Source organism: Raphanus sativus, unplaced genomic scaffold (assembly GCF_000801105.2).
Source record: "Raphanus sativus cultivar WK10039 unplaced genomic scaffold, ASM80110v3 Scaffold0893, whole genome shotgun sequence".
Classification (NCBI taxonomy): Eukaryota; Viridiplantae; Streptophyta; class Magnoliopsida; order Brassicales; family Brassicaceae; genus Raphanus; species Raphanus sativus.
The window spans coordinates 819-20,480 of record NW_026616207.1 but is presented as its reverse complement, the minus strand read 5'-3'; the positions used below and the strand labels follow the sequence as shown (position 1 = coordinate 20,480).

Genomic DNA, 19,662 nt, shown 5'->3' with positions numbered 1-19,662 from the left:
GAGAGTGTGAGAGAGAGACTAGAGTTTTATTTGTTTGAGAGAGATTGGAGAGATTTCTCATCTCCTTTTGTATTTCTACTTTATTCTATCTATGCAATTCTTTCATCTATCTATTGTTATGAATTGTCTAGCTATGTCTGAGTAGTCTACTTGTTAGATCTAGGGTTTAAATAGGTTTGTGGGATTAGCCCCAAACTATAATTGCTAAGTTGTGATACTCATCAAATGGATTGTACCCTATGCTTGTTTTAGAGTAGCTAACTAGAACATAGATCACTAGGATCTTAGATTATCTTGAATTATCCATTTGAGCGATGCCTGTTTCCCGTTGAGAAGAACGACAGTTCCTCCTTGAGACCTCGCGGTCATATTCGGTTCGCGCCTAGGCAGATCTAGAAGCCGTCGATCGATACCCTACTGGTAAATCGATCAGCGCCGCGAAAGGTGTATCGCTCGATATCTCAAAAGGATATCGACCGACTCTTTTTCTGTGTCATCATGCGAAAGGTGTGGCCAGAGATCTAGATATTTTAACCAGTGATTCATTCACATATGTTAAGCGGCTGAGATCTATAGTATCATGCAAGCAACTTATTAAAGAATTTATAGAGATTATAATCTCCATTCCTGAATAGAAACCCTATGTCTAGCACTCTTTATCCCATTTAAACAACCCTTCATATTGTTAGTTAGAGCAACTGCCTTGCTCATTTTAGGAATTGTTATTTTCATTTCTATCATATAAACCAACCTTGCCTAGGATTGATTAGTAGATTTTATTTAATTGGTTCCCTAGCTCCTCGTGATTCCGATCCCTAAGTACTACAGCTGTACCTCTTATTTGAGAGAGTAAGCTCTATTGGGTAATTTGAGCACTATCAAATTTGGCGCCGTTGCCGGGGAGCTTTGATCGCCATTAGATTTAATCTTATTAATCTTAGGTTTTTCTTTCCCCCCCTTTCTTATTTAAAATTTTCTTGTCTTTTCAGGTACATGCCCAACAGTACCAGAAGCAACAAGGGAAATCAACTATTATTCTCAGAGGATCCTGCACACTTGGAACGCTTAATCCGCAAAGATCTACGCTCCGCATCGATCGACAGAACCGTATTACCGTCGACTGATACTCACGTTCAACAGTCGACCGACACTCAGACAGCACCGTTGACCGATACCGTTCGCCGATCCGCATCGTTCGATACTTCTAACCGTATATCGATCGACACTTCTCCGCGAAGCATGGTCGCGATTGTCATTCTCATGCAGGGCGAGAATGGAAACCTAATCCCTGAACCTGAAGCTGAGGCTACAGGAGAAGCTCAAACATGATCGTTGGCAAACTATAACCGTCTAGACGAGTACTACACCAACAGATCAGCTATTCGACTTCCAGAGATTCAGAAGCCGAACTTCGAGCTCAAGCCTCAGTACTACTCTCTCGTGTCTCAGATACCTTATTTTGGGCAATCACACGAACATCTGGAGAGGTTCGAGGATCTTATCGCTGCTATTCGTATGGATGGAGTCCCCGAGGACTACCTACTCTGCAAGCTCTTCAAATACTCACTGATTGGAGAAGCTTCGCACTGGCTCAAGCAGCTACCTACAGGATCACTGACATCCTGGGCCGACATCAAAAACGCTTTCTTGCGTAATTTCTTTGATGAGGCACGCGCTGAAGACTTAAGAAGCAAAATCGCCATTTTCGCGCAAAAGCCTAGTGAGACTTTTAAAGACGCGTGGATTAGATTCAAGTCCTTCCAGCGAGACTGTCCACACCATGGATTCAATGAAGAGCAGCTGTTAAGCACTTTCTACAGAGGTATCGCCTTAAGGTATCAGATGGCTCTTGATACTGCTAGTGAGGGGAACTTCAACACTAGGAATCCAATAGAGGCTGTGAGACTTATTGAGAACCTAGCCAACAGCAGCAGCACCAAGAACACTGACTCTGACAAGAAGAAATCGGTTGCAGCCATCGGGGAAGACCAGATGAATGAAGTCAGAGCCAAGATAGATGCTTTACATGCATTTCTGGGGCAGCCAGTCTGCTCAGCTGAAGAAGGAGAGGCTAGAGAGGATGATACAGAGAAAGATGTGAACTACATTGGAAGTACTGGATTTCAGAGATATGGAAACCATAGTGGAAAGAGAAACTTTTTTAGCAGTGGTCAAAAGAGTAACTACAACCAGAGTTCACAGTATCAGAAACCCTTCACCAACACAAGGAACTACAGCAACTCAGCTTACCAAAACCCACCGCCACCCAACAAGGAGAGTAAGTTTGATGCCATGATTGATAGAGTTCTGGAAGGTCAGCAGAAGCTTACAGTAGACTTCAATGGAAAGATTGATTCTGTCTTCAACAATCTGACCACGAGGATAGATACCATCTGCACTCAAGTTAAGAAACTTGAGACACAGATTGTCCAGACTGAAGACTCTATCAGGAGGATTGGAACTTCTAAGGAAGCAGGGGAAGGAAATAGGAAACACCACGTCAATGCTATCATAGATGATGATTTCTGGCAAGTGGTGAAACAAGAGAAGCTACAAGAAGGAGAGTTTGAAGTAGAAAGTTCGCTAAGTCTCGGTGGATCGCAATGGTGTCGATCGACACCAACTAGTCCACATCGATCGACATCGACGATGTTTTTTCCGGATACCCTTGCAGACTGCAACGCGGTTAGGATATTGACACATGCTGAATTCACGGCTTCTCATCCATACCCACCCACCCACACCTACGAAGATATCGACCGACGAGACGAGCCACTCATCGATCGACTCAACCAAGAGAACCATATCGATCGACCCTATTCTCCACCTATCGATCGACTCGCACCTCTCATATACCGAGTGCAACTACCATCGATAGACAGCAACCGAATCAATGCACTCAGACCCACACCGAAACCACAAGCTACCCCTACCGAAATAACTAGTAACCTTTCAGACACTCCACCTGCATCAGAGGAAACTGAAGGAAGAAGGTTAAGGAGTTGGAAGGAGAAGATTCCTAAGAACCTTAAGAGGGAAGCTAATGAAAAGGAGATTGATGGTTTCACTAAGAGAGTTATCGGAATCCCACCAGAGAAACCTTTTGAGGAGGTTTATTTCACAAAGAGATTGTGGATGTTCTTCAGAGAAACAAGGGAGACTGAAACTGACATTAGGAGAAGATTTGACAACGTCAGAGAAGAAATGAGGAAAATGATTATTTTGCTAAAGAAGAGTGATCCTGGGAAGTTTGCAATACCCTGGGTGGTACAAGGTATTGAATTTCCTCATGCACTATGTGACACTGGTTCATCAGTCAGCATCTTACCAAAGGTCATGGCAGACCATCTGGGCCTGCAAGTAGAGCCTTCACCACAGATTTTTATTTTCGTGGATTACTCTCAAAGAAACTCTGGAGGCTTCATCAAAGACCTAGAGGTACACATTGGTGATGCTATCGTCCCTGTGGATTTTCATGTCCTAGACATCAAGCTAAATTGGAACTCTTCCCTCTTACTTGGAAGAGCATTTATGGCAACAGTAGGAGCCATATGTGACATGAACACCAACAGGATGTGCTTGACTATGATAGATCCAGATATCCACTACGACCCTGTCAAGCTTGACAAACCACCAGTCAAATTAGTGGTAAAGAAAGATGATACTGGTATCATCGCAGTTTGTCATTGTGAAATCGAGTACGAGACAGAGTACTCGGGATCGATCGACAATACTTTGACGTCATCGATCGACACATTCAAGTCAGAGGAGATCGACAACAACAATGGATCATCGATCGACAGAGACCCACCGGATGATGAACTCGATCTACCAGATCATTGCTACCCGAATTTCGCCATCCCACCCAACCGAATGGAAGATGATTACTCAGTAAGGAGTTGGGCAGATAGCGGATTTCATGAGAGTTTTGCAGTAAACATAGCCACCTCTTCCCACAGTGGAGACCACAGTGAAGAATATGATGAAGACTATTGGGAAGAGAGAGCTTGGGAAAATTTCTTGGAAAATGACAGATTTGCACCTCAATCGATCGACAACAAACGCCCACCATCGATCGATTATCTACTTCATCCAGCAAAACGACATCGTCCATCGATCGACATTGCCAGTATAATATCGATCGATATTAACACGGACGACTTAAAGGACAAAATCGGAATTTCACCGATTACGGCAACACATGGGTATAAAAGGTTGACAACTCAAGCCACGAAAATTCAAAACCTTTCACCTTCTACCCAGCAGCTTCCAGCATTCAGAGATTCATCAATGGAAGACTGCAACATCATGTTCAATCGATCCAACCGTGCAGCTAGACGTGCACCATCGATCGCCACCACCACACACCCATCGATCGACACCTTCAATAGAGCTCAACCGAGATCTCATGAACCTTATGATATCAGGAACGTTTCACTAACACTTGATAAATTTGGAATTTTCAGGGACACAGATGGCTATGCAAGAGCTATGGATGGAAGAGTTCTGCACATAACCAGAGAGGACATAGCAGACATCCTCCAAGTTGCCAATGGACCAGAAAACCTGTTCACAAAGCAACGTAGCCATCCAGACATCCTACATCACGTCCAGGACAACCACAACACCAACACAAGGGAGGATACAATTCCTCAATACTTCGGTCAACCTCGAAATTCACAATCGATCGACATCGTTTCAACAACGACGATCGATGGCGGATATCCCGGATCGATCGATAGACCAAGAGTCCGATCGCCCGACAGACGATTGGAGTATGGACGACGTGCCTTCAATACTGATGGATCCAAGAGATTCAAGTGGGAAGCTAAGGATGAATATGGTGTCTACAGAGATGAGTTTGGCTATGCTAGAGGAGTTGATGGTGAGATCATCCATGTTACCAAGGAGCAAGTAAAGAGACTTTTGGATAGAGCATCCCTTTTTCACAGAGGTTGCTTACAACTTCCAATACACACACGCCCTTACCTTGCATACACACCACCACCAGTGCCCTACAGTAGAGAGGAGGTGAATGATATGGTGACTGATATATGGAGAGCTCAGGCGCACCTTGAGGCAAACATGCACACATTGGTGGAAGACACTTTCCAGTCTTTGGATGTCAGTTACAAGGACTTCCAGAATGATATGGCTGAGATAAAAGTGGAGCTTGGAAACGTATTGACCATGCTTGAGAAAGAGCCTACGCCACCAGTATCGACCGACAGAGTACATGTACCATCGATCGACATCGGCAAGACCACATCCATGGACCGACCAGAATGTTCATCACCTAAGAAAGATGAATGGGAGGTTGCTTACATCAATACACGGATTGGAGACGTCTACAGCCCTCTCAACAACAATGTCGAATGGTTAAGCAAGAGGATCGATCTTCAACAGAAGGATTTAGACACAATTCGCCAGAATGACCAAGCTCAGAATGCTACTTTTCCATCGATCGACACACATCCTTCGTCGTCGATCGACACGAGGTTCGCAGAACTGGAAGATAGGATGAAATCATACGAAGAGAAGCATGATCTTTTAAGTTCACCTATCATGCGATACCTGGATACACTGTCACGACAGCTGGACAAGCTAGAAAGAGATATGAGCATCATTAAGGCTTATATTGATCTACGTGATAGCAATGAAGCATCGATCGACATGCCTCGACCAACATCGATCGACACCGAACCACCACCAGCGAAGAGAGCATGCACCACAGCAGAAGTTGATGAGATCAAACATAAGCTGCACGTAGCCATGAATTCTATGGAGGAGAGACTCATAGAAAGAAGTGATAACATTGAGGAGACTCTCAATGAAAGAGTGACCAACCTTTGCAGAGCTACTGGTCTCTTGAAGAATGAGATACGCACTATGCAGAGCAATCTTGAGTACCAAGGCCAACGTTCAGAATCGATCGACAAAGCTGACACGGAGTCGATCGATAGTGATCCCAGCGAAGCGACCGACATACCAATTGTAGCATCGATCGATACCGCCGCTTTGGCAGATAAGGATCAACAGATTCAGGACCAGCACGCGAAAGACCAACATGCAGAACTACCTGAGCAATCTAGATTTGACTTCTATCAGCATCAGTTAGACACAGAAGATTTGGTCAGAAGGTTGCAAGTCATCAAAGCCGATTTAGCAAAGATATCTCCTAGATGGACAAGATCAAGTGATGCTACAAGAAGCTTCACTGCTGCTGAGTCCAAAGATGAGGGAAGTGTTTGCCCACCAGCAAACAAAAACCCCCACTGCACCCCATGAGTCACTCACCTACCACAGTCAAGCTATATGACTATAACCAAGCGCTGAGTGGGAGGCAACCCAATATTAGGTTTTCTTTTTCTTTATTTTTATTTTATTTTATTTTTTTTTCTTTTTGCTTTTTCTTTTTCTTTTTTGAATTTATTTTGCAGTTTTTATTAGAACCAAGTATAATGATAATTCCATCGACCGACATTCACCATTCATATCGCTCGACACCACACGACCATTACTAACGATCGACGTATACCACTACGAATCGATCGACATCTTGTCGATCAGGTTTATTCATTCTCACTTGTTATATTTATTAATTTTGTTTTATTTTATTTACCTCACTACCAGATGTTACACTTGGATAGTGTAATTTAAGTCTGGGGGAGAGTTTACTAATATGTGTTTTTATTTTGGTTTTTATTAAAATGTTTTTCAAAATTATTTTTCGCATAAGTATTAAATAGGAACATTGATATAGATTTATATTTGATTGTCTGACCACTCTTTAGCACCATTCTAGATTACTGATTGCAGATATTACTAAAGATGCTAAAGTGGATCAACTTGCTATCTATATTCACTAGCTAAGATTGTTTGAAGGAACCAAAGCTGACCTCCAACACTAATACTGACTTATTTGCTTGTCTTGGGGCTTGGATATCACTGGATCGGATCCTCTTACGAGTCTGGAAGGTAAAAAGTCTGTGTGTTTCTGGTTCCCTTCCTTCTCTCTCTTCGGCATCTCGAGATCTAAGTTTATGTTATAAAAGATTGAAATGATTTCTTGAGAGGCAGAGGGATAGGAGTGTCTCCTGCGACCCCAATATTCTAAATCTCAAGGATGATCACACATTGTGGAAACGAGGGGTAGGAGTGACTCCTGCGACCCCATTATTCGCTACACTTTGTCAAAAATGTATGAGTTGCAATGCAAATGTCAATGAGATGGACTAGATGACCTATGTGTGGCATCGAAACCTGTTGAAATTGAAACTAATAAGAGATTCAGTGAAGAGAGAAGAAGGGAGAAAGGGATCAGAGAAGACTACCTGTGTGTTCAGATACTTGTTTGAGTTGAATCCAAGTGTTCTTTGATCGATACTCCCAAGGTAAAGCCTGCACTTTATTTTATGTTAAGAAATGAGGTTAGTAGAGGGGAATGTCATATGAGAATTGCTATGTTGTTGACTAGATGAGTTTGGTTGCTAAGCTAGGATAAGGCATGATGAACTTCTGTGATTAGGATGTTTAGACATGAATTGCAAACCCATAGAGTGATGATGACTTCAATATATTGAATCTTTGAGTTCCTGCTATTTCCAAACCTTTTCCAAAGACTACTGTTTTTGCTTGAGGACAAGCAAAGGAGTAAGTCTGGGAGAGTTGATATACCATGGATTTTACCCGTTTTTAACCATGGTATACTAGTGTTTTACTATATATTTAATCTGTTTTCTAGCCTGTTAGGTATGTTTTCAGGTTCAGGAGCATTTTGTGAGAAAGTGATTTTTTGGAGCATTTTGGAGTACAAGAGATGATACACCCGAGTTGACCATTCAAGACTAAGTCGGAAGTCAACATTGCGATTATAATCGAGCGATACTCATCCTGAGTTGTCGATCGATGTAGCTGAGAAGATCCGAGTACTAGAAGATTATAATCGATCGATACACATTCAGTGTTGTCGATCGATATCTAGGACGAAATGGGTTAGCCGACTACTTCACCAAGACTTCACCAAATTACGAGATTGCCCCTGACGAGTATTTAACCTACTGGAAATGCTTAAATACTCCTGCTAAGTATTTTTGACGGCAAGTTTTGAAACCCTTTGAAGCTTGAAGCTTTTTACAACCAAAGCAGAGAGTGTGAGAGAGAGACTAGAGTTTTATTTGTTTGAGAGAGATTGGAGAGATTTCTCATCTCCTTTTGTATTTCTACTTTATTCTATCTATGCAAATCTTTCATCTATCTATTGTTATGAATTGTCTAGCTATGTCTGAGTAGTCTACTTGTTAGATCTAGGGTTTAAATAGGTTTGTGGGATTAGCCCCAAACTATAATTGCTAAGTTGTGATACTCATCAAATGGATTGTACCCTATGCTTGTTTTAGAGTAGCTCGTCGATCGTTAGTAATGGTCGTGTGGTGTCGAGCGATATGAATGGTGAATGTCGGTCGATGAAATTATCATTCTACTTGGATCTAATAAAAACTGCAAAATAAATTCGAAAAAGAAAAATAAAAGCAAAAAGAAAAATAAAATAAAAATTAAAATAAAGAAAAAGAAAACCTAATAGTGGGTTGCCTCCCACTCAGCGCTTGGTTATAGTCATTTAGCTTGACTGTGGTAGGTGAGTGACTCATGGGGTGCAGAAACTCCTGATTACCGGACAGCAATCATCAATCTTGTGTCTCCTACTATTGAACCATGTGGCTCCTACTATTGAACCATGTGGCGACGAAGCTTCTTGTGGCATCATCCGCTTGTAGTTGCTTCTTATCTATCTGGAGGACTGTATCTTGAAGTTTCCTCACACAATTCTCGATGTATTCGATTTTGTCAACTTTCCTGTCGATGGTCTGGTACGTATGTACGGACAATAATGTCAGCTCACTCTGTAATGCATCGATCCTGTCCAAAATAAACTGATCTCGGTCTGCTAAAGACTCGGTGTCGATCGATGCTACGAGATGCGCGTCGGTCATTTCGCTGAGGGGTCTGTCGGTCGACTCGGAATCCACTGTGTCGATCGACTGTGAGCACTGTCCTTGGTACTGCAGAGTACATATACTGCCCTTCATCTGGCGAGTAGTTCTGCAGAGGCTGTTAACTCTTTCGTTAACAGTGTAGTCAATGGTGTCACAGGTCCCGTTGAGTCTCATTTCCATAGCATCCATAGCCTCGTAAAGCTCATGTTTAAGTTCATCAACTTTTTCTGTGGTGCATGCTTTCTTCGCTGGTGTTAATTCGCTGTCGGTCGATGTTGGTCGAGGCCTGTCGATCGATGCTTCATTGCTATCACGTAGATCAATATAAGCCTTAATGATGCTCATATCTCTTTCTAGCTTGTCCAGCTGTCGTGACAGTGTATCCAGGTATCGCATGATAGGTGAAATTAAAAGACCATGCTTCTCTTCGTACGATTTCATCCTATCTTCCAGTGCTGCGAACCTCGTGTCGATCGACGACGAAGGATGTGTGTCGATCGATGGAAAAGTAGTATTATGAGCTTGGTCATTCTGGCTAATTGTGTCCAACTCTTTCTGTAGAAGATCGATCCTCTTGCTTAACCATTCGACATTATTGTTGAGAGGGCTATAGACGTCTCCAATCCGTGTATTGATGTAAGCAACCTCCCATTCATCTTTTTTAGGTGATGAACATTCTGGTCGGTCCATGGATGTAGTCTTGCCGATGTCTGATAGTGCTCAAATTACCTAGTAGAGCTTACTCTCTCAAATAAGAGGTACAACTGTAGTACTTAGGGATCAAATAACGAGGAGCTAGGGAACCAATTAAATAAAATATACTAATCAATCCTAGGCAATGTTGGTTTATAAGATAGAAATGAAAGTAACAATTCCTAAAATGAGCAAGGCAGTTGCTGTAACTAACAATATGAAGGGTTGTTTAAATGGGATAAAGAGTGCTAGACATATGGTTTCTATTCAGGAATGGAGATTATAATCTCTATAAATGCTTTAACAAGTTGCTTGCATGATACTATAGATCTCAGCCGCTTAACATATGTGAATGAATCACTGGTTAAAATATCTAGATCTCTGGCCACACCTTTCGCATGATGACACAGAAAAAGAGTCGGTCGATATCCTTTTGAGATATCGAGCGATACACCTTTCGCGGCGCCGATCGATTTACCAGTAGGGTTATCGATCGACGGCTTCTAGATCTGCCTAGGCGCGAACCGAATATGACCGCGAGGTCTCAAGGAGGAACTGTCGTTCTTATCAACGGGAAACAGGCATCGCTCAAATGGATAACTCAAGATAATCTAAGATCCTAGTGATCTATGTTCTAGTTAGATACTCTAAAACAAGCAGAGGGTACAATCCATTTGATTAGTATCACAACTTAGCAATTATAGTTTGGGGCTAATCCCACAAACCTATTTAAACCCTAGATCTTACAAGTAGACTACTCAGACATAGCTAGACAATTCATAACAATAGATAGATGAAAGAATTGCATAGATAAAATACAGTAGAAATACAAAAGGAGATGAGAAATCTCTCCAATCTCTCTCAAACAAATAAAACTCTAGTCTCTCTCTCACACTCTCTGCTTTGGTTGTAAAAAGCTTCAAGCTTCAAAGGGTTTCAAAACTTGCCGTCAAAAATACTTAGCATGAGTATTTAAGCATTTCCATTAGGTTAAAAACTCGTCAGGGGCAATCTCGTAATTTGGTGAAGTCTTGGTAGTCGGCTAAACCATTTTGTCCTTGATATCGATCGACAACACTGAATGTGTATCGATCGATTATAATCTTCTAGTACGAGGATCTTCTCAGCTACATCGATCGACAACTCAGGATGAGTATTGATCGATTATAATCGAAATGTTGACTTCTGACTTAGTCTTGAATGGTCAACTCGGGTGTATCATCTCTTGTACTCCAAAATGCTCCAAAAACATCACTTTCTCACAAAATGCTCCTGAACCTGAAAACATACCTAACAGGCTAGAAAACAGATTAAATATATAGTAAAATACTAGTATACCATGGTTAAAAACGGGTAAAATCCATGGTATATCAACTCCCCCACACTTACTCCTTTGCTTGGCCTCAAGCAAAAATAGTAGTCTTTGGAAAAGGTTTGGAAATAGCAGGAACTCAAAGATTCAATATATTGAAGTCATCACTCTATGGGTTTGCAATTCATGTCTAAATATCTTAATCACAGAAGTTCATCATGCCTTATCCTAGATTAGCAACCAAACTCATCTAGTCAACAACATAGCAATTCTCATCTGACATTCCCCTCTACTAACCTCATTTCTTAACATAAAATAAAGTGCAGGCTTTACCTTGGGAGTATCGATCAAAAGAATACATGGATTCAACTCAAACAAGTATCTGAACACACAAGTAGTCTTCTCTGATCCCTTTCTCCTCTCTTCTCTCTTCACTGAATCTCTTATTAGTTTCAATTTCAACAGGTTTCGATGCCACATAGGTCATCTAGTCCATCTCATTGACATTTGCATTGTAACTCATACATTTTTTGACAAAGTGTAGCGAATAATGGGATCACAGGAATCACTCCTACCCCTCGTTTCCACAATGTGTGATCATCCTTGAGATTTAGAATACTGGGGTCGCAGGAGACACTCATATCCCTCTGCTTCTCAAGAAATCATTTCAATCTTTATAAAATAAACTTAGATCTCGAGATGCCGAAGAGAGAGAAGGAAGGGAACCAGAAACACACAGACTTTTTACCTTCCAGACTTGTAAGAGGATTCTGATCCAGTGATATCCAAGCCCCAAGACAAGCAAATAAGTCAGTATTAGTGTTGGAGGTCAGCTTTGGTTCCTTCAAACAATCTTAGCTAGTGAATATAGATAGCAAGTTGATCCACTTTAGCATCTTTAGTACTATCTGCAATCAGTAATCTAGAATGGTGCTAAAGAGTGGTCAGACAATCAAATATAAATCCATATCAATGTTCTATTTAATACTTATGCGAAAAATAATTTTGAAAAAACATTTTAATAAAAACCAAAATAAAAACACATATTAGTAAACTCCCCCCCCCCAGACTTAAATTACACTGTCCAAGTGTAACATCCGGTGGTGAGGTAAATAAAATAAAACATAATTAATAAATATAACAAGTTAGAATGAAGAGACCTGATCGACAAGATGTCGATCGATTTGTAGTGGTATACGTTGATCGTTAGTAATGGTTGTGTGGTGTCGAGCGATATGAATGGTGAATGTCGGTCGATGGAATTATCATTCTACTTGGATCTAATAAAAACTGCAAAATAGATTCGAAAAAGAAAAATAAAAGCAAAAAGAAAAATAAAATAAAAATAAAGAAAAAGAAAACCTAATAGTGGGTTGCCTCCCACTCAGCGCTTGGTTATAGTCATTTAGTTTCACTGTGGTAGGTGAGTTACTCATGGGGTGCAGAAACTGCTGATTACCGGACAGCAATCATCAATCTTGTGTCTCCTACTATTGAACCATGTGGCGACAAAGCTTCTTGTGGCATCATCCGCTTGTAGTTGCTTCTTATCTATCTGGAGGACTGTATCTTGAAGTTTCCTCACAGAATTCTCGATGTATTCGATTTTGTCAACTCTCCTGTCGATGGTCTGGTAGGTATGTACGGACAATAGTTTCAGCTCACTCTGTAATGCATCGATCCTGTCTAGAATAAACTGATCTCGGTCTGCTAAAGACTCGGTGTCGATCGATGCTACGAGATGCGCATCGGTCATTTCGTTGATGGGTCTGTCGGTCAACTCAGCATCCATTGTGTCGATCGACTGTGAACACTGTCCTTGGTACTGCAGAGCACGTATATTGCCCTTCATGTGGCGAGTAGTTCTGCAGAGGCTGTTAACTCTTTCGTTAACAGTGTAGTCAATGGTATCACAGGTCCTGTTGAGTCTCCTTTCCATAGCATCCATAGCCTCATACAGCTCATGTTTAAGTTCATCAACTTCTGCTGTAGTGCCTGCTCGTCTTGCTAGAGGTGGCTCGCTGTCGATCGATTGTTGGGGTCAAAAACGGTTATCTCGAAATCAACGGCTAAAAATATTTATCGTGCGCGGACTTTCCATAAAACAAGCGTCGAAAGAAAACAAGTTGTATAGCTTTAAAAACCTATGTTAAAGTCGATCGTTCTTGTTTTACACGATAAACTTTACGAGAAAACCAACTCAGATTTAGTCGTAAAACTTCGATGATACAATCAAGAAGAACCGAGAGACATTAGGTCCGTAGCTGATATGACACGACCATACGAAAGTATACGGAAGAAACGAGAAGTAATCTAAGTTTGGACAGGCCAAACGACAAGGAATCGGCCTTGAAACTTCAAAGAGCCCGTTCTCTCAAACCGTGAGGACCCAGAAAACGAGGAAGATATCAAATCGAAGCCCTCGCCGAGACCCAGGCCGCCGGGCGGCTAGCCCCCTTGCTGGCCGTGGTCGCCGGCGGCTAGCGCCCCGTGCTGGCCGTGGTCGCCGGGCGGCTAGCCCCGTGCTGGCCGTGGCCGCCGGCGGCTAGCGCCCGTGCTGGCCGTGGTCGCCGGGCGGCTAGCCCCGTGCTGGCCGTGGCCGCCGGCGGCTAGCGCCCGTGCTGGCCGTGGTCGCCGGGCGGCTAGCCCCGTGCTGGCTCGGGTCTTCGGACAACAATCTCCGGTACACAAGTCCCCAGTCCCCGGCCATCAGAAGTCTGTACTTCGAGTCTTTCCCAAGTCCTCGCAGGACGAATCATTGAGATTCCGCGTACGAAACTCCGGTTCTTACTCCAATCTAAGACCGTCGGAAACACTTCGAAACTCGTAAGATATCGACGGGAAGGAAGATCCTAAATTCTTCGTACGAAACAGCGATGGTTATCTTAAGACACCACTCGTCTCAACTCTACGAACGAATGAAGAACTTCCGAAGAAATCGTAGAAACAACAGAAGTCCTAGAGACGGCCGAAAGGACCAAACGCGATCGGACAGTCCGTTTACGATTATCTAAGATAGATACAATGATTTACGTTTATCTTCACATAACAAGATAAATGCTAAATTTCCAGAAGGATAAATGTCAAGTTTCCCGAAGATAAATGTCAATTTCCCGATAAACATGAAGGCCGACAAAAATGGAAAAAGCCCGCTTCGCGGCCCAAAAAGAGAATAGACCGTCATAAGAAGGAGTATACAAAGGAGCTTTAGGAGAGGAGGAAAGCAGAGCGAAAATCATTAAGAGAGAGAGAAATCCGAGATTGGAGACCTAGAGAGCTCCTGTAGGTTAAGAACTTAAAATTTAGCGGTAGACTAGCAAGGTAGGACCTAGAACGTCCGGCCGCCTCTCGTTCTATTTTCATCTTGTCCGCAGGCTCCTGTCTCTCTCGGAAGGATCTAACAATCCTTTTACTTAGAGTTCCGCACATAGAAACCCTAGGCATTATTCTCGACATGCCTGTTTCTATGACTAACGCTCTACTAGACGAACTCCGCCAGGCAGTTCGATCTCTTGTTCAAACCCTTCCAACTGAACTACGTCCGACTTGATCCTCGAAAGGGGTACGTAGGCAGCCTTCCTTAAGGTCCAGTCCCAAATCTCAATAAAACCTTTCCGCATTTATTTGATTACTTGTCGTTGGTTGTCGCAGAGAATCCGGACCTTCAGGGAAAGTTAGGTTTACTTAGCTTTCCTCCGTTTTACTTAATCAAAATCGACAGTGCGAATTTCGGTTCCCACATCGATGTTGGTCGAGGCATGTCGATCGATGCTTCATTGCTATCACGTAGATCAATATAAGCCTTAATGATGCTCATATCTCTTTCTAGCTTGTCCAGCTGTCGTTAAAGCGTATCCAGGTATCGCATCATAGGTGAACTTAAAAGATCAACCAGTGCTGCGAACCTCGTGTCGATCGACGACGAAGGATGTGTGTCGATCGATGGAAAGTAGCATTCTGAGCTTGGTCATTCTGAAGAATTGTGTCCAATCTTTCTGTAAAAGATCGATCCTCTTGCTTAACCATTCGACATTGTTGTTGAGAGGGCTGTAGACGTCGCCAATCCGTGTATTGATGTAAGCAACCTCCCATTCATATTTCTTAGGTGATGAACATTCTGGTCGGTCCATGGATGTAGTCTTGCCGATGTCGATCGATGGTACATGTACTCTGTTGGTCGATACTGGTGGCGTTGCCTCTTTCTCAAGCATGGTCAATATGTTTCCAAGCTCCACTCTTATCTCAGCCATATCATTCTGAAAGTCCTTGTAACTGACATCGAAAGGCTGGAAAGTGTCTTCCACCAATGTGCGCATGTTTGCCTCAAGGTGCGCCTGAGCTCTCCATACATCAGTCACCATATCATCCACCTCCTCTCTACTGTAGGGCACTGGTGGTGGTGTGTATGCAAGGTAAGGGCGTGTGTGTATTGGAAGTTGTAAGCAAACCTCTGTGAAAAAGGGATGCTCTATCCAAAAGTCTCTTTACTTGCTTCCTTAGTAACATGAATGATCTCACCATAAACTCCTCTAGCATAGCCAAACTCATCTCTGTAGACACCATATTCATCCTTAGCTTCCCACTTGAATCTCCTGGATCCATCAGTATTGAAGGCACGTCGTCCAAACTCCAATCGTCTGTCGGGCTATTGGACTCTTGGTCTGTCGATCGATCCTGGATATCCGCCGTCGATCGACGGTGTTGAAACGATGTCAATCGATTGTGAATGTCGAGGTTGACCGAAGTGTTGAGGAACTGTATCTCCCTTGTGTTGGTGTTGTGGTTGTCCTGGACGTGTTTTAGGATGTCTGGATGGTTACGTTGCTGTGTGAACAGGTTTTCTGTTCCACTGGCAACTTGGAGGATGTCTGCTATGTCCTCTCTGGTTATGTGCAGAACTCTTCCATCCATAGCTCTTGCATAGCCATCTGTGTCCCTGAAAATTCCAAATTCATCAGGTGTTAGTGAAATGTTCCTGATATCATAAGGTCCATGAGATCTCGGTTGAGCTCTGTTGAAGGTGTCGATCGATGGGTGTGTGGTGGTGGCGATCGATGGTGCACGTCTAGCTGCACTGTTGGATCGATTGATCATGTTGTTGCAGTCTTCCATTGATGAATCTCTGAATGCTGGAAGCTGCTGGGTAGAAGGTGAAAAGTTTTGAATTTTCGTGGCTTGAGTTGTCAATCTTTTATACCCATGTGTTGTCCTAATCGGTGAAATTCCGATTTTGTCCTTTAAGTCGTCCTTGTTAATATCGATCGATATTATACTTGCAATATCGATCGATGGACGATGTCGTTTTGCTGGATGAAGTAGATAATCAATCGATGGTGGGCGTTTGATATCGATTGATTGAGGTGCAAATCTGTCATTCTCCAAGTAATTTCCCAAGCTCTCTCTTCCCAATAGTCTTCATCATATTCTTCACTGTGGTCTCCACTGTGGGAAGAGGTGGCTATGTTTACTGCAAAACTCTCATGAAATCCGCTATATGCCCAACTCCTTACTGAGTAATCATCTTCCTTTCGGTTGGTGGAATGGCGAAATTCGGGTAGCAATGATCTGGTAGATCGAGTTCATCATCCGCTGGGTCTCTGTCGATCGATGATCCATTGTTGTTGTCAATCTCCTCTGACTTGAATGTGTCGATCGATGACGTCAAAGTACTGTCGATCGATCCCGAGTACTCTGTCTCGTACTCGACTTCACAATGACAAACTGCGATGATACCAGTATCATCTTCCTGTACCACTAATTTGGCTGGTGGTTTGCAAAGCTTGACAGGGTCGTAGTGGATATCTGGATCTATCATAGTCAAGCACATCCTGTTTGGTGTTCATGTCACATATGGCTCCTAATGTAGCCATAAATGCTCTTCCAAGTAAGAGGGAAGAGTTCCAATTTAGCTTGATGTCTAGGACATGAAAATCCACAGGGACGATAGCATCACCAATGTGTACCTCTAGGTCTTTGATGAAGCCTCCAGAGTTTCTCTGAGAGTAATCCACGAAAGTAAAAATCTGTGGTGAAGGCTCTACTTGCAGGCCCAGATGGTCTGCCATGACCTTTGGTAAGATGCTGACTGATGAACCAGTGTCACATAGTGCATGAGGAAATTCAATACCTTGTACCACACAGGGTATTGCAAACTTTCCAGGATCACTCTTCTTTAGCAAAGTAATCATTTTCCTCATCTCTTCTCTGACGTTGTCAAACCTTCTCCTAATGTCAGTTTCAGTCTCCCTTGTTTCTCTGAAGAACATCCACAATCTCTTTGTGAAATAAACCTCCTCAAAAGGTTTCTCTGGTGGGATTCTGATAACTTTCTTAGTGAAACCATCAATCTCCTTTTCATTAGCTTCCCTCTTAAGGTTCTTAGGAATCTTCTCCTTCCGACTCCTTAACCTTCTTCCTTCAGTTTCCTCTGGTGCAGGTGTAGTGTCTGAAAGGTTACTAGTTATTTCGGTAGGGGTAGCTTGTGGTTTCGGTGTGGGTCTGAGTGCATTGATTCGGTTGTTGTCTATCGATGGTAGTTGCACTCGGTATATGAGAGGTACGTGTCGATCGATAGGTGGAGAATAGAGTCGATCGATACGGTTCTCTTGGTTGTGTCGATCGATAAGTGGCTCGTGTTGTCGGTCGATATCTTCGTAGGTGTGGGTGGGTGGTATGGATGAGAAGCCGTGAATTCAGCATGTGTCAATATCCTAACCGCGTTGCAGTCTGCAAGCGTATCCGGAAAAGACATCGTCGATGTCGATCGATGTGGACTAGTTGGTGTCGATCGACACCATTGCGATCCACCGAGACTTAGCGAACTTTCTACTTCAAAGTCTCCTTCTTGTAGCTTCTCCTGTTTCACCACTTGCCAGAAATCATCATCTATGATAGCATTGACGTGGTGTTTCCTATTTCCTTCCCCTACTTCCTTAGAAGTTCCAATCCTCCTGATAGAGTCTTCAGTCTGGACAATCTGTGTCTCAAGTTTCTTAACTTGAGTGCAGATGGTATCTATCCTCGTGGTCAGATTGTTGAAGACAGAATCAATCTTCCCATTGAAGTCTACTGTAAGCTTCTGCTGACCTTCCAGAACTCTATCAATCATGGCATCAAACTTACTCTCCTGGGTGGGTGGCGGTGGGTTTTGGTAAGCTGAGTTGCCGTAGTTCCTTGTGTTGGTGAAGGGTTTCTGATACTGTGAACTCTGGTTGTAGTTACTCTTTGACCACTGCCAAAAAAGTTTCTTGTTCCACTCTGGTTTCCATATCTCTGAAATCCAGTACCTCCAATGTAGTTCACATCTTCCTCTGTATCATCCTCTCTAGCCTCTCCTTCTTCAGCTGAGCAGACTGGTTGCCCCAGAAATGCATGTAAAGCATCTATCTTGGCTCTGACTTCATTCATCTGGTCTTCACCGATGGCTGCAACCGATTTCTTCTTGTCAGAGTCAGTGTTCTTTGGTGCTGCTGCTGTTGGCTAGGTTCTCAATAAGTCTCACAGCCTCTATTGGATTCCTAGTGTTGAAGTTCCCCCTCACTAGCAGTATCAAGAGCCATCTGATACCTTAAGGCGATACCTCTGTAGAAAGTGCTTAACAGCTGCACTTCATCGAATCCATGGTGTGGACAGTCTCGCTGGAAGAACTTAAATCTGATCCACGCGTCTTTAAAAGTCTCACTAGGCTTTTGCGCGAAAGTGGTGATTTTGCTTCTTAAGTCTTCAGCGCGTGCCTCATCAAAGAAATTACGCAAGAAAGCGTTTTTGATGTCAGCCCAGGATGTCAGTGATCCTGTAGGTAGCTGCTTGAGCCAGTGCGAAGCTTCTCCAATCAGTGAGTATTTGAAGAGCTTGCAGAGTAGGTAGTCCTCGGGGACTCCATCCATACGAATAGCAGCGATAAGATCCTCGAACCTCTCCAGATGGTCCATAGGATGCTCGTGTGATTGCCCAGAATAAGGTATCTGAGACACGAGGGAGTAGTACTGAGGCTTGAGCTCGAAGTTCGGCTTCGGAATCTCTGGAAGTCGAATAGCTGATCTGTTGGTGTAGTACTCGTCTGGACGGTTATAGTCTGCCAACGATCGTGTTTGAGCTTCTCCTGTAGCCTCAGCTTCAGGTTCAGGGATTATGTTTTCCTGTGCATCTAGCTTCTGACCTTTTGCATTACGCAGATGACCATCTTGGTCATACAGGTTTCCATTCTCGCCCTGCGTGAGAATGACAATCGCGACCATGCTTCGCGGAGTAGTGTCGATCGATATACGGTTAGAAGTATCGAACAATGCGGATCAGCGAACGGTATCGGTCGACGGTGCTGTCTGAGTGTCGGTCGACTGTTGAATGTGAGTATCAGTCGACGGTAATGCGGTTCTGTCGATCGATGCGGAGCGTAGGTCTTTGCGGATTGAGCGTTCCAAGTGTGCATGATCCTCTGAGAATAATAGTTGATTTCCCCTGTTGCTTCTGGTACTGCTGGGCATGTACCTGAAAAGACAAAAAAAATTTAAATAAGAAAGGGAGGTAAAAGAAAAACCTAAGATTAATAAGATTAAATCTAATGGCGATCAAAGCTCCCCGGCAACGGCACCAAATTTGATAGTGCTCAAATTACTCAGTAGAGCTTACTCTCTCAAATAAGAGGTACAGCTGTAGCACTTA

The 19,662-nt window shown here is 43.1% G+C and overlaps 2 non-coding genes across 2 annotated transcripts; one reads left to right on the top strand and one right to left on the bottom strand.

Moving 5' to 3' along the window:
* Positions 1-1,679: 1,679 nt before the first annotated feature.
* Positions 1,680-1,787, bottom strand: LOC130503264 (small nucleolar RNA R71). Its single transcript, XR_008940717.1, has one exon. It is a non-coding gene; the product is annotated as a small nucleolar RNA R71 (small nucleolar RNA).
* Positions 1,788-18,615: 16,828 nt separating this feature from the next.
* LOC130503265 (small nucleolar RNA R71) lies at positions 18,616-18,723 on the top strand. The gene has a single exon (XR_008940718.1). It is a non-coding gene; the product is annotated as a small nucleolar RNA R71 (small nucleolar RNA).
* Positions 18,724-19,662: the final 939 nt, after the last annotated feature.